At 36.2% G+C, this 21,978-nt stretch overlaps 1 protein-coding gene across 2 annotated transcripts in view; it reads right to left on the bottom strand.

Annotated features, from left to right (window-relative positions):
• Positions 1-21,978, bottom strand: part of tgfbr3 (transforming growth factor, beta receptor III) — a 133,508-nt gene that overhangs the window by 60,336 nt on the left and 51,194 nt on the right. The window lies entirely within an intron of this gene.

Raw genomic sequence — 21,978 nt, 5'->3', positions numbered from 1 at the left:
TGATATTTTGAATGCAGTGCTTCATTTTGCAATAGATGTAAGGCATTTTGCATTTTGTCTGTGTAATTCTTGGATTTGTGTGTAAAGTTTTGAAAAAAAGAGGCCAAGTTTTGAATATATATATATATATATATATATATATATATATATATATATATATATATATATATATATATATATATATATATATATATATATATATATATATATATATATATATAAATATATATACACACAGGTGCTGGTCATATAATTAGAATATCATCAAAAAGTTCATTTTTTATTGTAAATTATTTTTAAAAATGAAACTTTCATATATTCTAGATCCCCTACATGTAAAGTAAAACATTTCAAAAGTTTGTGATGATTAGAGCGTACAGCTCATGAAAGTCCAAAATCCAGTATCTCAAAATATTAGAATATTTCCTAAGATCAATCAAAAAATGGATTTGCAAAACAGAAAAGTTCAATTTCTTTAAAGTATGTTCATTTGTGCACTCAATACTTAGTCGGCAGCACATAATACAGCAAATGACTTGCTCCTAGCATAAATTACAGCATCAGTGAAGTGTGGCATGGAAGTGATCAGCCTGTGGCACTGCTGAGGCACCACTGAGCCTTCAGATCATCTTTATATTGTTGGATCGACTGTTTCTCATCTTTCTCTTAAATATATACCATAGATTCAGGTCAGGCATGTTGGCTGGCCAATAAAGTACAGTAATATCATGGTCAGCAAACCACTTGGAAGTGGTTTTTGCACTGTGGGCAGGTGCTAAAGTCCTGCTGGAAAAGGAAATCAGCATCTCCATAAAGCTTGTCAGCAGATGGCTGCATTGACTTTGCACTTGATAAAACACAATGGACCAACACCAGCAGATGTCACGCCCCCAGCCAGCTTGGATTCTGTGCCTCTCCAGTCTTACTTCAGACTCTGGAACCATGATTTCAACATGGAATGCAAAATTTACTTTTATCTGAAAAGAGGACTTTCGACCACTGTTCACTGTCCAGTTCTCTTTTTCCTTAGCCCAGGTAAGATGCTTCTGACGTTGTTTATTTTTCAGAAGTGGCTTGGTAGTCCTTTTCCTGAAGATGTCTGAGTGTGGTGACTCTTGATGCTCTGACTCTGGCTTCATTTGACTCATTGTGAAGCTCTCCCAAGTGTTTGAATCGGCTTTACTTGACAGCATTATCAAGCTTGTGGTCATCCCTGTTGCTTGTGCACCTTTGCCTACTCAATTTCTTCCTTCCAGTCAACTTTGCATTTAATATGCTTTGATACATCACTCTGTAAACAGCCACCCCATTCAGTAATGACCTTCTGTGACTTACTCTCTTTGTGGAGGGTGTCAATGATTGTCTCCTAGACCATTGCCAAGTCAGCAGTCTTCCCCATTAGTGTGGTTTTAAAGAACAAGAGATACCCGGAATTTATACTGTAGGGATGGTCATTTAATGAAACTCAAATATAAATATTCTAATATTTTGAGATACTGGATTTTGGACTTTCATGAGCTGTACGCTCTAATCAACAAATTTAAAAAAAAATAATAATAATATTTTGAATTGTTTTACTTTACATGTAGGGAATCTAGAATATATGAAAGTTTCATTTAAAAAAAAAATAATAATTTACAATAAAAAAATGAACTTTTTCACAATATTCTAATTATATGACCAGCACCTGTATATATACTGTATATACAAATCATTATTTTTGCAAATCAACAAAATGTTATTAATTTCTATTAGATGTTTACACCATATGACATTTTTAGAAAACCAATGATGAACATGTTTTTTTGAAACTGTGGAACTTTTAGAAAAAAAATATTTTATAATAATAATAATAATAATAATAATATTTTTTTTTCTTCATATTAAACCAACAAGCATTCCTACAAACTTGTCACCTGCATTTAAAACTAGATTTTTTTTTCCCTTTGTCTGGTCACTCTTATTTGTCATTGACTCTCAAACACTGATTTCACATTGTAGCCTACATCTCTCATAATATTGTAACCACAAATAAAGCTTCTGATTTTATTTTATATATGGGATTAGCCTACGGCTATAAAAATCATGCTAGCAAAGCTTTTATTTATATCATAAACAAATCCTGCTTCAACAGTTAAAATTGAAATCTCCCCCTCGACTCTATTTGCATTTATGGCGAACCCACGTAAGGCTGCGGCCCCAATGAGTAGAACCTCACTGTCATAAAAACCTCTCATTCCTCCAAATGTCTCCCCTGTCCTCTTTTCTGTTTCTATTCCATCCCCTCCTTGGTTGCATTCTGTAGTTGTTGCAGTGATGTTAGTGCCAAAAACATGACTACAGCAGCACTGTGGACGCCTGTTACTCCTTATCAGAGTTTGTGCTATTTATGTCTCCACCCCACTGATAATCACACAGAGACTGAGAAAGCCGTGTTTTTCTTTGGAGGTCACAATATGTGGCCTCACTGGTATTTAAACTTTCACACACACATGCTCTTTTGTTCAAAATAGAGAGCTGTACAGCATGGAAGGGTCAATTAATGAGGTTGTACAGGTTATATAGGCTTTTTTTTTATTTTTAGTTTTAGCTTTCAGTTGATATATATATATATATATATATATATATATATATATATATATATATATATATATATACACACACATATACATATATATATATATATATATGTATATATGTATGTATGTATGTGTATATATATATATATATATATATACACACACATACATACATATATATATATATATATATATATATATATATATATATATATATATATACACATACATACATACATATATACATATATACATATATATATATATATATATATATATATATATATATATATATATATATACACACAGAAATTTAGCCTATTTATTTGTTGAATATCTGCAAGTTACATGACTTTATATTACATTCCATCCGCATGGAATTTATAATAGTCCTTTACGATTGTTGCTTGTCAGACTGTATGAACATGATCCTCATGTCACACTGTGGGCTCTCAGTTGTCATTAATGTTAGACTGTGCGTTAAAAACGGACGCGTGCATGAAAACTTGTTCGGAGTTTTACATCATCAACCCATACACGTTCGGTGACAGTGAGCTGCATTACACGCTGGACTGAAATGGTGGCTAACGAAGAAATCTCTAGCGTTAATATCGATCATGGCTTGTCTTGAAAAACAAAGACAATATGACGTTAGTCACAGAAGAAGTCACACTGCAGGACTGTGTGCCAAATCTTCTGACACTGCCAGAATTTCATCTGAGGTAAAATTCAATCATTAAAGGATTAGTTCACTTCAGAATTTAAATTTCCTTATAATTTACTCATTTACCCCATGTCAACCAAGATGTTTATGTCTTTCTTTCTTCAGTCGAAAAGAAATTAAGATTTTTGTGGAAAACATTCCAGGATTTTTCTCGAAGACTTCCGCCTACATCGCGCGTGACCTTTCCAACATGATTACGTAATGCGTGCTGCATCACAGTGCTAGTGCAAGACGAGCATTTGTGGTTAAAAAGTAAATACATTTTTTTTTTTTTTTAGAAAATGGCAGATCGTTTCACTAAACAAGACCCTTATTTCTCGGCTGGGATCGTGTAGAGCCCTTTGAAGCTGCACTGAAACTTCAGTTTGGACCTTCAATCCATTGTACCCCAGTGAAGTCCACTATATAGAGAAGAATCCTGGAATGTTTTCTTCAAAAACCTTAATTTCTTTTCGACTGAAGAAAGAAAGACATGAAGATCTTGGATGACATGGGGGTGAGTAAATTATCAGGAAATGTTCATTCTGAAGTTAACTAATCCTTTAATTGGCTGGCGGTGAACATGTCAAACTAGCGATCAAAGACTACAGAGTTTAGCCAAGAATTATAGGAATCTTTTAGGATTCTCAAAATTTGTCTCGGACGACCAAATCTTGGCCAAAATTGCAGTGTGCACCCGTCTTTACAAGATGGCTACAAGATCACAGAATCTGCATTATTTTTTTAAATGCTGGTGTTTGCATGAAGGATTATAAAAACATAAAAACATATATATATATATATATATATATATATATATATATATATATATATATATATATATATATATTATACACACTTTGCATTTCCCTATAGACAGTGTAAAGTGACAACGGAAGCTGTGGATTTGGATTCTGTCGCTTCAAATATTAAAAAATCTGTTTCAGATTTTGAGGAGGCATTTAGATGGTGTTTTGTTGCACTATACCCGGCCTGCAGCCTCTGACGGGGCCCTATGGGCCAAATATAACCTGCTGATTTAGGGCCTGTGGTGGGGTCGAAACCAAACTCCATTCCAGACATGGTTTGATTAACTACCTCTCAACACTGACCTGACAAACAAGCACTGCCTCATCACCTTTAGAGCTTTATTACTCACCCTTTTCATCCATCAGGCACTGACCGATTACCTACACTTCAATTTGCAATCATTCGAAATGAAAATAACTTCTGTTTCTGTTAAATTTATATATATACACAATATATATATAATACATGTCTGTTTGTTCCTCACACAAAGATCACAATCAAAAGATCACAATTATGATACATTTATGATATTTTGTATTGGATGCTTATTCATTGTATTTGCAAGGAAAAGAGTGACCGGTGCATTCTTCAATATTTCTCCTGGAATGAAATGATGGTGAGTAAATGATGACAGATTTTTTTTTATTTATTATTTGTATTATTTTGGGGTGAAACATTATTTTAAACTCTGAGAGGTCATCCTGAATATTTCATATAGTTTGAAACAGTTTTGCTCAAATATTCTATAGATTTAATATAAATTTTAAAAAAATTGTGACCAATAAAATCATGTTGTCAAAATGCAGAGCCATTTATATTTATGAATAATTCAGGTAAAAGAAAAAAAAAATGCCTGAAAAAATATTTTTAAAAACCTTTTTGAAAATAATGTTTAAGATATGTAGACTCACATATATTCATAGTTTACTTTTATTAGTTATTTTTATTTTGGGGTGAACCATTACTTCAAACTCTCAGAGGTCATCCTGGATCTTTCATATAGTTTGAAATAGCTCCTTTCACAGTTGGTCCTTTAGATTGTACTGATCTAAACCTGATTCTCAGGCTAATACTATTACATGCCTGAGAACATATTCTCACGACTATATCAGAACAGCTAGTGTCAAATTATTCACTTAACACATTAGTCAGTTAAGCAATCAGACACTGAAAACTTAATTTGGAAATGATGTTATCTTAGATCCAGTCAAAACACAACTACAAAGACTTTGCTTTGATGCAGTTACTCAGTGTGTAAGATAAGGAAAAGTTCAATTGAACTGCATATGAAAGCTTTATTAATGTATTTATAATTATTTGTAAATGAAACATTGCATTATTTTATTCCTCTCTCTCTTGAGTGCAACATTCAGGCCTAGAAGGTCATGTCCATCCAAACCATTTTTTATAACTTAGATTTATGTTTATAGCGGAAAACCGTATAGAAATGCCTTATAACTTTTATGACCCATTTATGTACTGTATTTATGTACATTATTGAGTATGACTCAGGGTAAAGAAGACCTCATCCACATGGTAAAAATCCCAAAAATCCCAAAAATGTCCCAAATGAGACACTTGATGAAGACATGTGGCCTTGTGACTTTCTCTTGTGAGCATCTATCCACCAGATCACAGGCTGTCACATATTCATATTATGGTTCAAGTGGTGCTCAATAGCGCCCTCTATGTAGCCAAAATGTGCTCTTGATACTCCTTTTGCAAAACTACATTATCAAATTGTGGACTTGATCTAGTAATGTACTGTACATTACTGAGTATGACTCAGGGCAACAGAGACCTCATCTGCATGGTAAAAATGGACATGTCCCAAATGGAACACTTGATGTGAACATGTGGTCTTGTCCACAAGATCACAGGCTGTCACATTGTCTTCCTATGGTTAAAAAAGTGCTCAATAGCATGCCCTATGTAGCTTCAATAGCTGTGTTTCCACTGTCGGGCCTAAAGCGGGTGTGCTATTGCGTGCCAGGGCCAGTTGCGTTTCCACTGTCACTTACGGGGCTTGATCGTGCCTTGTCGGGGCTTCCTCTGGGCCAACGGCCCGGGTTTTTCGGCCCGCCGAATACCTTAGTCCAAAGCGGTCCAGCTCGGGCTTGAGGGAGTGGTTACGAACAAAGGCAGAGTTTATTTGTGTGTGGAGATGGAGGCGCTGATATCCATATTTAGCTCCACATATTTCATAAAATAAAGCAACACCATGTTTTCGGGATTGTTTCTCTGTCACTGGAGAGAGTGCTAAAGTTCCTCAGGTCGTATTTTTGGTGGAAAATTTGTAGAAATTATTATTCTTTGTAAATGTGATGTAAACATACTGTCCTATGACTACAAATAAACATAAACAGACGTGACTGAATAAGTAGGCTACGTGTGACGTTGTTCCAGAGAGGCGTGTTACGGGCGGGTTTTAGTGAAGCGCTACGGAGCTTCTGGCCCGACGGTGGAAATGCAGCGTGATTTTGGGCTCGGTGCTACAAGTCCGGGGCTGTTAGCCTAGCCTGGCCCGCCGAAAGCCCTGGCTCGCACTGGCCCGACAGTGGAAAAGCGGCTAATGTGCCCCTGATACACCTTTCTGGCAAAACTTAGGGCTGAGGATGTCATTTGGGACAAGATCAGTGTGTGCCTAGTCCAACAATTCCGAATGGGATAAAAAAGCAGTAAACCTTGCCATTTCAAGATGTCCGTTTTAGAGAAAGCAGATGTGTTCATGGATGGAACTGTGATGTGTTTATATGCTGCCCTAAATGACAGGCAGTTGAGTTACATCTCGAGTGAGCTCTGACCGAGGTTTGGAGCAGCGTAATAAGCATCTCCCCTGCAGATTTGTGGGAGAATGCTGGAGTAAATGAGAGTGTTTAGCAACAAGTGCAATAAAAGTGCAGCAATAATCATAACAGTGGGGCCTTTGGAGAGTAGAGAATGGAAGATATTACAGAGTGCTTATCACAAAGGGTCTGGCAGAAACAGAGCAAACTCAGACGCACAAGCAAAAGACCCTCGCTTTTCGTTCCACTATTTTTTTCCCCACTCACTTGCCTTCCTAATGTCTGTACTCAGTGGAAAATTTTCAATGAGCATCTAATAGGCCTATCTACCCAAGCCTCCTGCTTGGCTCAGTCTGAGCAGACATTCACAAACAAATCCAACCTGCATGGAAAGATTTTGAGTGGGGAGGAAAAAACTAAACTGATAAATGGATCAATTTGCTGAACTATTAAAGGGGTCATTCACCCAAAAGTGAAAATTCTGTCATCATTTACTCACCTTCATGTTGTTCTAAACCCATAACACTTTAATTCATCTTTGAAACACAAACCTAAGAGATTTCTCTCCTTCGAATGAAAGTTATTGCACCAACATTGTGATGCTTCAAAAAGTTCATAGAGATTGTAAAAGAAATCATTTGATTTGAGTGGTTTAACCCATGCTTTCTGAAGAGACATGATCACTTTATATTATGAACAGTTTTAATTTAGGCTTTTATTCAAGTATAAACACTGTTAAACATACATATCTAAAGCAAATATGGTAAGCGGAAGCTCAAACATGCTTGCTTGATGTGCGAACCAATGAGGTTCAATCTTGCATATCAAGCACAGCAACCTGTGTTTCGAAGATAAATAAAAGTCTTACGTGTTTGGAATGACACGAGATTGAGTAAATGATGATAATTTTCATTTTTGGGTAAACTACGCATTTCAGCAAGAAAGAGAAAAAGAAACAGGAGGAAAGTTTTGTCTGAATAAAGGAATGCAAAGAGTTATAAGGAGAGGGGTGCAAGCACACTCTCCTGGTTGTAAAAATCGTGGAATTTCAGAATCAGACAGAAACAATTCCAAAAAAGTGAGTCATTAAGAGGAGGTAAAAACACAGTCGTGCTGCCGTTCCAAAACTGCTCCAAGGTGAGAAGCAAATTATCTTGGCTAGGCATGAGCTAAAAACCCAGCTCTCCAGGGTGAGCTCACATACTCCGCATCACACATTGGCAATGCTGGGAATTGGGAGCGTTGATTAGTCCCACATTGCACAGGTTCTGTGAAACTCCATCTGCGATGCTGTAATGCATCTGTAATGCATGCACAAACTGAACAATACAAAAGGGTTTACAAAGGATTTCTACAGAAATTCAATATCATATACAGTATGTTCATAGAGAAATTTAGTCTCACATAGCCTGACCTTCAGACTGATGGCAGAAAGTCTGGACTCTATCGCAGCTTTCACTGGACAAGAACTGCCCAAGAAGATATTTGACTGACATGGAGAGTAACCAATCACAGTTTGTTTTGTTCCACGTCATGTTTATGGGCGTGCAACGTAAAGTCGATGTCCCTACAATAACAGACCGTGTGCATAAAATAAATTATTCATTTAAGAACATTGTGCAAGTTTACTGCAATAATGGAGCCACGAACTTCACCTACTTTTAAAAATCCAGCGTTTAGTTGATCCTGGTAAGCGCTCATTGTCACAGCTGTAAACATAACAGCGTTCTTCTACAAGGGGGTTTGGCATCACAGCATTTGTTTCCAGGCGGACCGTTAAAAAACACGACATACACAACACATCTCCCAGACATCCTGTAGATTTCAACCAACCAGATGACGACTTCAAAAATCGACTTTCAAAAAGTGTGCCATATGCATCAGATGTTCAGCCAACGGTCCGTGGGCAGAGAGAAATTAGTTCATCCTTCTATTTTGCAGTTACAGAAGGCATACAGATAATTAATTTCACTGCACACATACATATCTCTTTCCACTGACAAGGTGTCACTGGTTGTTCTTAAACCCGCTGGTCCTCAACCAGCTACTACTAAAGTTAGTTGTTCATCATAAATAACATTAGGATGCTAGTCCATCTGCCTCCATTTTTTGGTGCAATGACCAAAATATCAAAATCCAACCAACAACCAATGGATAGAACCAAGTCCATATTTCTTTTCCGATAATCTGTTATGCTTAAACGTACTTCACAATAAGGAAGAAAAGATCTGTTGCGACTTCCAACTTCCAATTGCAACTTTAAAATATGTTCTCAAAACCTGCATTAAGACTTATAAACAAAAGCATTGATGTACTATATTTGTTTGTAGACTGGCAGAGTGTGTAGTAACATACTAATTTAAGTCATCATTTACCCCTTTTCCACCAGCATGAACCAGGTGCTAGTTCAGAGCTAGTGCCGGTTCGGAGTTGGTTCGACTGATGAGCCTTCTAAGAACCAGTTTGCCTTTCTGTGGGCTAGAGAGCCACCACAGAGCCAGGTCTTAAGTCACTGTATACATCTCATCTTTCCCAGCAACCCTAGTGTGGCAGCGCCAACCACAAACACACTAACCCAATTTCACGGCATTTTGTACGTATTTTACGAGGTGGCTAATTCGTACAAACTCACTTGTACGATTTCATATGTTTTTTGCTAAAACTTATGTATTTTATGAGTTGCCAAATTTGTATGAATTTGTACAAATGACCTACCCCTAACCCTGCCCCTGAACCTACCCGTCACTGGGATTTAGACAAATCAAACAAGTGAGGTTGTACGAATTAGCCACCTCGTAAAATACATAAGAATCGGTCGTGAGATAGCGTTGAACACACCAGGCTTGTTTGAGATTCATCTACCGATGGGCGTAAGACATCAAAGTACCGCGAGAGAGATACAAAAGCATAAGGAGTTGTACGCTCTCTAAACGCTCTTTGCTCTCCAAATGAGGTACTTTGATGTCATAGTGTCACACACCAATCGGTCTGCGCAGCGCACATTCATCTCGAACAAGCCTCCCATTAACAATGGCAAACATTGCATTACTATTGATGCTCAAGGCTTTGCGAACATACATCGGCGTCCAAACACGCCGAATCCAACACGTTCGTGCAGCTGGCCATAATTTGTATATACGGAGATTACAACCAAACTGCTATTTGCTCGATTAGCTGCTATATAAAAAATGGTGGTCACAAGTTTCTGCTCATCTTGTTGGTCAGGGTTATCCTCGCCCCCAGCCCCTGACGCAAACAGTTCTTACTTCTAGACCAGCAATGTTTTGTAAGACCACTTTTCCTGGTTCAGAACTGGTGCTTTGGGTGTCGAAAGACAAATAACTGATTTGAAACTAGGCTCTGGCTCTGAACCAGCACTAATGCTACCTTGGTGGAAAAGGGGTAACAGTCAAGTCAGCAGAAATATGAGAAGATTCCAACAAGATTCTCGGATCTCCCAGTTGAGTACTGGCTATGGCACCAGCAACAGCACCATTGCAGTGGAAAACACATTACAGCCCTCTTCAATCTCAGTGTCACCACTGGAACTACCGCAGAATTAAAAACAGAGTTGTTAATCTGACCAAAGCCAGGCCTCAGAAGAAAGAACTGGTTGAGATGATCATGTTGAGAGATAAAAAGTAAGGCATGGCCAGTGCGAAGCCCAGAGTGGGAATCTGGACCTGATTTCACAGGTCACTGTGCTAACCGCTGTCTGATGGTTTTGCAAGGGGCCCGTCCGGCCAGATTGAGTTACAAAGAAACTACAGGCTCTGATAGGAGACAGCTGCACCTCCCCTTACAAACCTAGCCCAGAGGCTAGCGTCACTGCAGGGGGTGATGGGAAACTGATCACACCATGTCATTTAACACACCAGCAACCCACCATTCAAATCAACAAATCAACTTCAGTGAGAACAAACAGTGTCAGCAAGACACTGCAGTTCCTGTGCGGAGACCATGCTGTTCTTGTCTATCTGTCTGTGAAACCTTCATAATTCCTGCATTCTTGTGTCAAGCACTAATTAATCAAATCTGTCAGCTCTCGGTGTACTGTAAATCTCTCTCTTTTACTGCTGACACCGATTCCCTGCTTAAAGGGAAGGGTGTTGACTCTATCGATAGAGTTTGTTATGTGACTGATAGTCCTCCCAAAATTTCATTTCACTAAACATCCTCCAATTAGATGCCAAATAATTCAAGATATGCAAAACATTAAGCCTTGTTGAACATAACAGTCACAGTGTTCACTTGGGCCATGTGAAGTTTTGGGGATTAGGAGACGTTTGTGAGAAATGGCAGAACTTTTAGGGAAGATGACAGACAAATGATATGGAATAATTCAGAGAGACATGGGGAAACTGAGAAAAAGTTGGAGATCAGATAACTATTCCCTTTTAGGGATGTCAAACGTACTGGTAATTTGCTACAAATCTGAGACTAATACAAATAAATACTAATAATGCAGTCTTTCTACAGTCTGGGTAATATAAGGTTAGGCACAGAGTTTTTTCTTTATTTAATTACTAACTTTAACCATTACTTGAATAAGAGAGGATTTACTTTGAATATGTGAATTAGAGCTATTTAACTACTTAAATAATGTTACCATATTTGTTTTTTGCTGTGGTATCGAAATTGCTCTTGAGAATTTACACTGCCATTGACTGTAATCATGATTTTATTTCTTGTAATAGAAACTTTGGTAACACTTTATTTTAGGATCCTTTAACTAGTTGCTTATTGGCATGCATATACGTTTATTAGTAATTATTAAGCACATATTAATGCCTTATTCTGCATGACCTTATTCTACATTCTTAATCCTACTCAATACCTAAACTTAACAACTAACTTACTAACTATTAATAAGCAGTAAATTGGGAGTTTATTGAAGGAAAAGTTGTAGTTAATAGTGAATACATGTTCCCTATACTAAAGTGTTACAGAAACTTTTTATCTCACAACTGCAATCTATGTTAAACAGTATCTCAGATGTGGAAACAGTCTTTTATATTTAACTGCACACATTCAGAAAGGCTGTTTTATCTAAATGCAAAAATAAGAATGTTAGATCTCAAAAACAACTCTTTCACTTATTTATAATGTTTGTTTTCTGGAAGTAATGCAATGTTTGCACATTTTCTGTGACTGTGTCAGAGCAACACACTTAACTACACTTAGCAAAGCAGAGATTTGTGCTGTCAAGAGATTTTCTTGTAAATTTGATAAAATTATTGCCATGTGTCTGTACATGATCTTCGCTACGACTCTGTTTGAAACAATGTAGAGCTATGTGAGCGTTTGGCACTGTTCTACACTCAAATCTTTGTGTGTGTTGTTTGACTGTGCATCTTGGTTCTTTCTGCATGGCTGAAGAAGAATAAATGAGGTAAAGATTGAGGGTCAGATCAATCTGTTGAGCTCTGTTATCACCACGGCTCAGTGATCTGTGACCTCTCAACCTGAAGTCACTTTAGTGTACTGTGATGTCAGCATCTAAATGTGCAAACACACAGATATATCTACCTCATCAGCCCTCTACGCAGATACATCAGAGCATGTGGGTAACCGATAGCCATCACTCTGTGTGTTTGTGTGTACTTGTATGAATTTGGGGGCAAGTTTGGATGATAAATCTGATAGCCCTAAGCCTCTATGTGTGTTATGTGCACAAACACAAACTTGGATTCATTAAAGAAGAGAACAGACACAGGTTCCACTTTTTGATGAACATGCAATGTTTTGTCTGCACCAAACAGTTGCCAAAGACTCATTATATATTCATTTTATAGATTTGCTATAAAAAATATGATTTTGTCATTTTTTTAAATCTCAAAATTACATTTATGCATTTTACATAAACGGCTTAAATATTTAAAGGATGTCTGTGCTCATTTTCCAAATGTATAAAAGGATGAACAAGTATTTTTTGTCTACTTTTTCTTTTAAATTAACTAAAAAATACTTAATCCATGACTATAACTTTACAGATGTTAAGATTTGTTTTTAGAGAATATATTTTCAACAGAATATGTATATAGTGTACCATCTTGCTACAATGATTTTCACACCTGTTTAAAAGTCGGCATGAAATCAAAATTCACCCTATTTACTTTGTCAGTGCACATTGTGGTAAAAAATTCATCCTTGCAAGTTGATTCACAAAAAAACATAAATAAATAAATAAAAACTGTCTGTAATCTTTGATCAGAATCTGAAAATGAATGGCCTTCCTTCCCAGCAGGATATAACAAGCCACACCGTCTATTTTCAATAGGAAAAAACGTCACAATACTGAAGTAAAGTTGTTCGCAACTTCCAGTTCACAGTGATATTAAGTATAAACGTTAAAAAGATGTGAAAAAATATACAAAATACACTTAATTAGGATGCAATCTATGAGTCCACAAGTAAATAAAATAGATCTTCATTTAATGATTTTTAGCTATTTTAACTGTAAAACATATATCTGTAAAATATTAACAGAAAGACACCTTAAAAAAATCATTAAAAAAATCAGCACTATTTAGTGCAAACATTGTGCTACAACCAAATGTTGTGCTATTACTGCAGAATACAGCGATAATATGATAAAACAATCAAAAAACAAAAAAGACATTTTGTGTAATTTATCAACTTAATGTTAAAATGATGGAGAATAGCATTAGATTAAACGGCAATCGAGATTGATTCTCAGGCTGGATGTGGCAATGTCGCTCCTGTCCACTTCACCCCGTCAAAAACTCATGTTTGGGTTTGCGAGGCTCCAGTCTCTCTATCTAAGAATTCCACCTGATAAAACAATCATCCGCTCTGCCTCACACTGAGCCGCGGCCAAGAGCTGGTGTTTGATGTTTAACTTTCGCTAAATTGATTAGACAAAGATGGCCTGTGAGTTAGATTAAATGGCTTGACTTTGTTTATTTTCAGCCATGCTGTGGACTCACACTCTCAGAGAGGGATAAGAGACACAGGCTATCCGCTGTTTGCTCTCATGTTGCTAAGAGAAAATTATGCTTGTTTGTCAAAAGATAGAACGTGGTTATTTTTGTGACACAGACAGTTTGACAAGGGAAATGCCACACCCTGTAAACGTCTGATAACTCCCATGGCTCTGCGCTGTTCCGGAAGCGAAAGAATAAAAGTATGCCAAAACTGGTTTGCATAGAGTAGTAGACCACAACTAATACCACACGATTTCACCTGTTATCATGTTAATATAACTTCAGATAACTTGAGTCCTGACCCCAAACATCTTTATCTAAATGTTTGTATTACTGGTATATATTCAACATCTAAACAATTATTTTCTCTTCTTCATGATTGATTGATTGATTGATTCTTTCTTTCTTTCTTTCTTTCTTTCTTTCTTTCTTTCTTTCTTTCTTTCTTTCTTTCTTTCTTTCTTTCTTTTGCTATCACTGAGTTGTCTCATCATCTGCCATCCTTCTTTTGGAATCAGCCAATGAAAAACTGTTTGACAAGAGTATGGGGTTAAGACTGAAACAACAACAACAACAACAACAACAACAACAGGCTTATCAACTTAGAAGGGAAGTAAAAATGTTTGTCATATTCTTTGTTGTTGTTGTTGTTGTTGTTGTTGATCTTAAACCATAGACTTGGATCAACACAAATTGCCACAAATTCATTTGTGGCTTATAGAAATGAGCCAAAAACCTGCACAGATTGCATGACATGCCTTCAGGAATACATAAACTATTCAAACATTTGGGGTCAATAGATTTTTTTTTGTTTTTAATACTTCATACTATTATAATTTAATTAATACTTTAGTATTAAGAGACATTTTAACAAAAGAAACTATAAAGACTTTTACAAAAAGATTCTATTTCTTCTTTTGAACTTCCTATTCATCAATCTTGAAAATAATCATGGCTTCCACAAAAATATTAAGCAGCACAGCTATTAATATCAACGTTGATAATGATAAGAAATGTTTCTTGAAGACAAAATCATATTAAAAATGGGTAACACTCTAGTTTACAGTCCAACAGAAAGTTACTCCACCCAGGATCGCTTAGAGAACCTTTAACTAGTTGCTTATTAGCCTGCATATTACTAGGATATTGGCTGTTTATTAGTACTTATAAAGCACATATTAATGTCTTGTTTTGAATAACCATTTTCTACATTACTTAATCCTGCCACTATTAATAAGTAGTAATTAGGAGTTTATTGAGGCAAAAGTCATCGTTAATAGTGAGAATTGGACTTAATGGTGCCCTAGAACCCTTTTTCACAAGATGTAATATAAGTCTAAAGTGTCCCCTGAAAGTGTCTGTGAAGTTTCAGCTCAAAATATCCCATAGATTTTGTATTATTCAATTTTTTGACTGCCTATTTTGGGGCATAATTAAAAATGAGCAGATTCTGTGCGTGTCCCCTTTAAATGCGCATGCTCCCCGCCCCCAAGCTCGCAACTCTATAAATACAAAATGTTCGTCATGCAGCATATCAAATCACGTAAGTATAGTATTTATTTGGATGTTTACATCTGATTCTGAATTAGTTTGATATTAGCCTATGCTCGGGCTAACAGGGCTAAAGCTAACATTACACACTGTTGGAGAGATTTATAAAGAATGAAGTTTTGTTTATGAATTATACAGACTGCAAGTGTTTAATAATGAAAATAACAACGTCTCTGGTGTCCGTGAATACAGTAAGAAATAATGTTAACTTTAACCACATTTAACAGTACATTAGCAACATACTAACAAAACATTTAGAAAGACAATTCACAAATATCACTAAAAATATGATATCATGGATCACGTCAGTTATTATCGCTCCATCTGCCATTTTTCGCTATTGTCCTTGCTTGCTTACCTGCATAAAGTTTTTTAATTCAGCTGTGCGCACAGCTCCAGATGTTAATACTTGGTTGTCTAATGCCTTGAACATTGGCTGGTATATGCAGAAGTTGGAGGCGTACATATTAATGATCCCACAGTCGGTGTTATGTTGAGATTCGCCTGTTCTTCAGAGGTCTTTTGCACAAATCAAATGTACATAAGAAGGAGGAAACAATGGTGTTTGAGACTCACTGTATGTCATTTCCATGTACAAAACTCTTAATTATTTAACTATGCCGAAGTAATTTCAATTTTCAATTCTAGGGCACCTTTAATCTAAAGTGTGACTTTGTCACACTAAAGAGTGGAGTAACAGCTAAAATTTCAGCAATGACTATCACATGAATAAATTACATTTAAAATACACTGAAAAAGAAAATGTTCATTTTAAATTGAAATAATATTTCAAAATATTACTGTTTTTACTGTATTTTTTATCAACTAAATGCAGCCTTGGTGAGCATAAAAGACTTATTTCAACAACATAAAAAAAATCTTACCAACCCTAAACTTTTGAATGGTAGTTTAAGGGTTAAATCTGCAACTCTGCAAAACCAGTTGAGAAACACTGCTCCAATCTCCTCCAGCTGGTATATTTATTCACATTCTGAGTAGTGCATCTAATCTAGTGTAAATGTGCCATAGAGTAATTCTTCTCTTATCAGACTACAGTTTTCCTCTCCAGAATATACACTCTTGTCCCCACTATACTTACTGCCCTTATCACATCTACTGCCGCAGAATGAACGCTTTGTTTCGCCTCTCTTTGAGAAGCTCGATCCATCCACACACACACACACATAGGCAGAGAGAAAGGTTCTGGCACTTTGATCCTTGGGTCACTGTGGAGACTGATGAGATCATTAGAGTTTTGTGCATTGAGATGAAGGAGTGAGTTAACCTGGAACTAAAGGATTACCGCCCAAGCGGCCTGTGTCAAAACACAGCCATTCTCTGCCGCTTACCGCAAGGGTATCAGACTACCACCTTCCAGCCAGGCCTTTGTGGAGGTGGCAGTGATGGAGGGTGCAGATTGCAGGCCTGAAAGGGTCTCTCTGACTGGGCTGGTTTGCTCTCTGTAGCAGGGCTTTCAATGCAAGTGTGTTTGAAGTCGAGAAAATCCGTCTCCCTGAACTCTTTAGATAAGGACACTGAGATCCATGGAAATATCTCTTATTTCTCAACTCTCAAAGTGAGGAAAAAGCTGTCTTGATGTACAGGGCTGTAGGGATGGCCACAGACACAGCTCTTTATCAAAAGCACAGAAGGAAGACTCCTTAATGAGTCAGGATCTTACTGCTCTGCCAAAAGAACATTCCACAGCATCATCTAACGTCATTCTAACCTATATTCCCAGAAAAGCCAATGTGTCGTAACAAATGCATTGCGATTAAAACCCCAAGACCATGCCCGTTATACCTAAGGCCATCTATATGTTAATAGTTAACTCCTAAAAGCTGACAAAATATTTTAGCCGGTACAAATATTTTAAATGGTCAACATAAAAAAAATAAATTAATTAAAAAAATAAATAAATAAATAAAATATATATATATATATATATATATATATATATATATATATATATATATATATATATATATATATATATATATATATATATATGTATACAGTCAAACCAAAATTTATGTTCATACACCTTGAACATTTCATTAATACAATTTATTCACTATAGTTTAAATAGTTTTAATAATTTTACTGGTAGTCCACTGTATGAAGAATTTTTGGGTATAATGTCACAGGTTACTTTATTTTGCTATCCTCACTTACATAAATGAACTATAGTGTCCTGCACACTATAAAATATATCAAAAATATAAAAAAATGTCTGAATAATTTTTGGCTTGACTGTACACATACATGTGTATATATATATATATATTATACTTTGCTGCAATAACATTAATATTTATTTTACCTTATATTTCATAACATAATTTGAAATAATTTGACAATTTATTAACTAATAAATCATTTTAAAATAAATAATAAATCAATGCACTATTCTGAACTATAAAAAATATATATCTGTAAAAAAAAAGAAAGAAAGAAAAAAAAAGACACCAATTAGGAAAAAAGCTGCCAAATATTGGTTGAAGACTGCTAAATTTTGCTGAATTGACATAAACTGAAGGCTACTGGCTGGTTAAAAAAAGTTATTTGATAGACAGAGGGAATGGAATCCAGGGAATGTCGCAGACAGGACTCGAACATGAATTTCCCACATGAGCACCATTACTCAATATGTCCGCTACGCTACAGCCCTGACAAATTTTTCATAGGGAAAAAAATCTTGCATCATAAAAAAATCAACAACAAAAAAATCACTGAAGCGAAATAAAGTACTGTTATATTTTCAGTGAGAGTGATGAGGAAGTGAAAGCAGTATGCACAGTCACTGCTAGGTGTTTAGTTTCACTTAATTAGCCAGTGCTGCGGTTCAGTCTGGACCAGTGCCATGGGCATTACAGAGCAAAACGCAGCTGTGCACTTCTCTCTGTTATTGAGAGGATAACACAGCCTGGGCCGTCTACTGTAACACTGTACAACACACTGGCACTGGGAAAAGAGAGAGGGACAGGAAACCGTTCCTTATGATTTGTGCAGTAAAATGGAAATGTGTGTATGTGTGAGGGGAGCAGAAGGAGGGAGGCTGTGCTTGGGAAAGATTTTACACAAGGATGTTAGTTTAATGTGAATAAGAGGGCAGCACTGACACCTTGCAGCTGCTGTCTGTGTGAGTGTTAATGTATTTCTGTGCAATATACAATAAACAATTATTCATATTCATACTTTTTCAACATTTTATTTTTTTCCCTGAGGTCTACTTTTAATTTTAATCAAGGTTTTTGTGCCAAAACAGATATAATTTAATTTTACGTGAATATTTTTCAAAGAAAACAGGAAGGGAATTAACTATTAGAAAATAAACACCCTGTTTGCATGAGAAATAGGCAGCACTTACACACAGGCTGTAAGTGATCTGTCTCATCAAATATTGTTTGAGCTTCTTCATCCTTTAATAGTACTATAATTTTGTCCATTAAGATTTGTCCATTTGTTCCTCTGTTTAACACCATGTGTACACAATTAACTGCAGTTCAGCGCTTCCATGTTTATGTCTGAACGCCGGCTTAGTATTGGCCCATGCTGTTGCGTGTGATGCTGACACTAGAGCCGGCCAACACTGAGCCGGTGTTTGGACGTAAACACGGAAGCACTGAACTGCGTTCACTGCGTACGAGTCTGACAGGGTAGAGAAGAAACTGTTGAATAAAGTAGTTATTTTTGTTTTGTTTTTGCACACAAAAAGTATTCTCGTCGCTTCATAACATTAAGGTTGAACCACTGTAGTGGTCTAATGCACGGATATAGGCCTACTGTTAAGCGTTTTCTTTCTCGTAACCAACTATGTTTACATGAATACTCGCCTAGACAGGCATTTTGACATACTTTTGTCAAACCTTCAGTCCATAAATCACTCTGAGCTCCTTCAGTGTGCAGTTATGATCAGCTGTCCAGAATCTGCTGCAGTGGACGCTTTTTTCCAGTCCAAATATCTGGGTTTTTATTGGCTACCGGAATGCCGGTCAAAGGTTTGAATATTAATTCAAACTGCAGGCATACTCAGTAATGGATTGTGATTTTACAAGTAGTGAACAGACTTATAATTAAATATACTCCTAAAAGTACAAGTACCCCAAAAAAACTACTTAATTACAGTAACGCGAGTAGTTGTAATTCATTACTTCCACCCCTATCAATTACTATTGATACTTAATTATTAATAATGGTTATTATCAGTGTGGAAAACTGCTTATTTTTGACTAAGCAGCTCGATGCTTAATATTTCTGTGGAAACTGTTAGACACATTTTCAGGATTTTGAATAGAAAGTTAAAAAAACAGCTTTTATTTGCAATAGAAATCTTTTGTAACAATTTAATGCGTCAATTTAATGTGTCCTCGCTGAATTAAAGTATTACTTACCCAAAACGTTTGAATGATATTGTGTAAAACGGTTTCTGCTTAAAAATGTTATTGAGCAAGACTTCAAGCTTTAGTTGCAACAGTACTTGGATGAAGTGCAAATTCCCAAAAATAATACCTAAGCACGGCAATGAAGTACAATTACTATGTACTTGAGTTTTGACTATGACCCCAAAACACTCTTCCACACAATTCAGACTCAGTGTCTTCACCTCAATCTGACAGAGTTAAGCCTGTGAGGGGACGTGGAGGATCTGGAGCATTTGGAGACTAACCTTGCCGTAATTGCTGACTGACCGGCTGCATTCATGCTGACTCTGTAAACAAGCATCCAAGACCCAGTCCAAAACAAACAGGAGAATGGCCACTTCAAACAAAATGAGATGAATTCACGAACTCTATGACCTGACTTACATTCCAAGAGGATTGACAAACAGCTTGCAAATTTCACACAACATGAAGGGCAAGTGATGCTGTTATTTCTAACAGGAGGATGTGAGAAAGACAGGGTGCGTATTTGCTCAGTCTCTGAACTCAGAGGAACAAATTTAAATTAACACAGGATCCATGATTATAACAGAACAGTAGGTCATGGCTTATCATTATTTAAAATATTTTAATACATTTAGTATAGTTATATTTAATAATTTTCTAGAACTGTTGATTATAATATGAAACATATTTCATTTAATACTGAGAACTATCAACAAAAATAGTTCAATAATTAAAAATGGATTCTTTTTTACCCTATATTTGTCACTATATCAGCACACTAGGTTTTGGAACAGGGTTCATTGTGGGAAACAAGTTGAAATCTATCTTGGCACATTTCAATCAATAAATAAATCAATAAACATTATTTTTAAACTGAAGTTTAAATCAATGGCAATTTGATTCACATCTCCATACAGGCCACTGTCATGGATATTCAGAAATAAAGGGTTAGTTCACCCAAAAATGAAAATTATATCATTAATTACTCACCCTCATGTTGTTACAAACCCATAAGACCTTCATCTTCGGAACACAAATTAAGATATTTTTGATCAAATCTGATGGCTCAGTGAGGCCTCCATTGCCAGCAAGTTAATTTCCTTTGTCAATGCCTAGAAATGTACTAAAAATTTATTTAAAACAGTTCATGTGACTACAGTGGTTCAACCTTAATATTATAAAGCGACGAGAATACTTTTTGTGCGCCAAAAAAACTAAATAATGACTTTATTCAACAATATCTATTAATGGGCGATTTCAAAACACTGCTTCATGAAGCTCCGAAGCTTTACGAATCTTTTATTTCGAATCAGTGGTTCGGAGCACCAAAGTCACGTGATTTCAGTAAATGAGGCTTCGTTACGAAATAAGTGTTTCGAAATTTCAATTGTTCAAGTGACTTTGGCAGTTTGATACGCGCCGAACCACTGATTCGGCCATCACTAGATATTGTTGAATAACAACAAAAAAAAAAATAACAATGTTGGTGCACAAAAAGTATTATCAGCGCATTATAATATTATGGTTGAACCACTGTACTCACATGAACTGTTTTAAATATGTTTTTAGTACCTTTCTGGGCATCTGAAAGTGTTAATAATCTTGCTGGCAATGGAGGCCTCACTGAGGCATCGGATTTTATCAAAAATATCTTAATTTGTGTTCTGAAGATGAACAAAGGTCTTATGGGTGTGGAACGACATGAGGGTGAGTAATTAATGACAGAATTTTCATTTTTGGGTGAACTAAGTAATTAATTGATGATAAATAAATGACTATAGACTTACTATATCAGACTGTACAGTTGATAACCTCTGCAAATCAGAGCAAATTTTAATGGTCCATAGTGTATTACAGACAAGTCCTGCTAGTTGGCAGAACTGGGATGGCCAGTAATCCTATCGCCCCTCTAGGTTTTCAACATTGTGTTTAGGAGCAGTAAATCAGGGCTTCGCTGAATTGTTTATGTCTTGGGATCTGATCCATCTGTCGTTGAAGGCCGGTGGCGCCTGGGCACATGAAACACAACCCTACCACAGTCTCCATGCTGGATTAGAACTGAAGGACAGTGTGTGTATGTGTATGTGTGTATGTGTTTATCTGTGAAAAGAAAGAGAGAAGGAGGTTTTGGTTGTGCATTTAGATTGATTTAAGTGTGGGTGTGTGAATCCAGAAGGCCACATCTGTGCCAATGCCCCAGGTAGGTGGTTGGTA

Source organism: Megalobrama amblycephala, linkage group LG8 (genome assembly GCF_018812025.1).
Source record: "Megalobrama amblycephala isolate DHTTF-2021 linkage group LG8, ASM1881202v1, whole genome shotgun sequence".
NCBI lineage: Eukaryota > Metazoa > Chordata > Actinopteri > Cypriniformes > Xenocyprididae > Megalobrama > Megalobrama amblycephala.
Note: the sequence above shows the minus strand (reverse complement) of the source record. Positions and strands in the feature narration are given on the sequence as shown.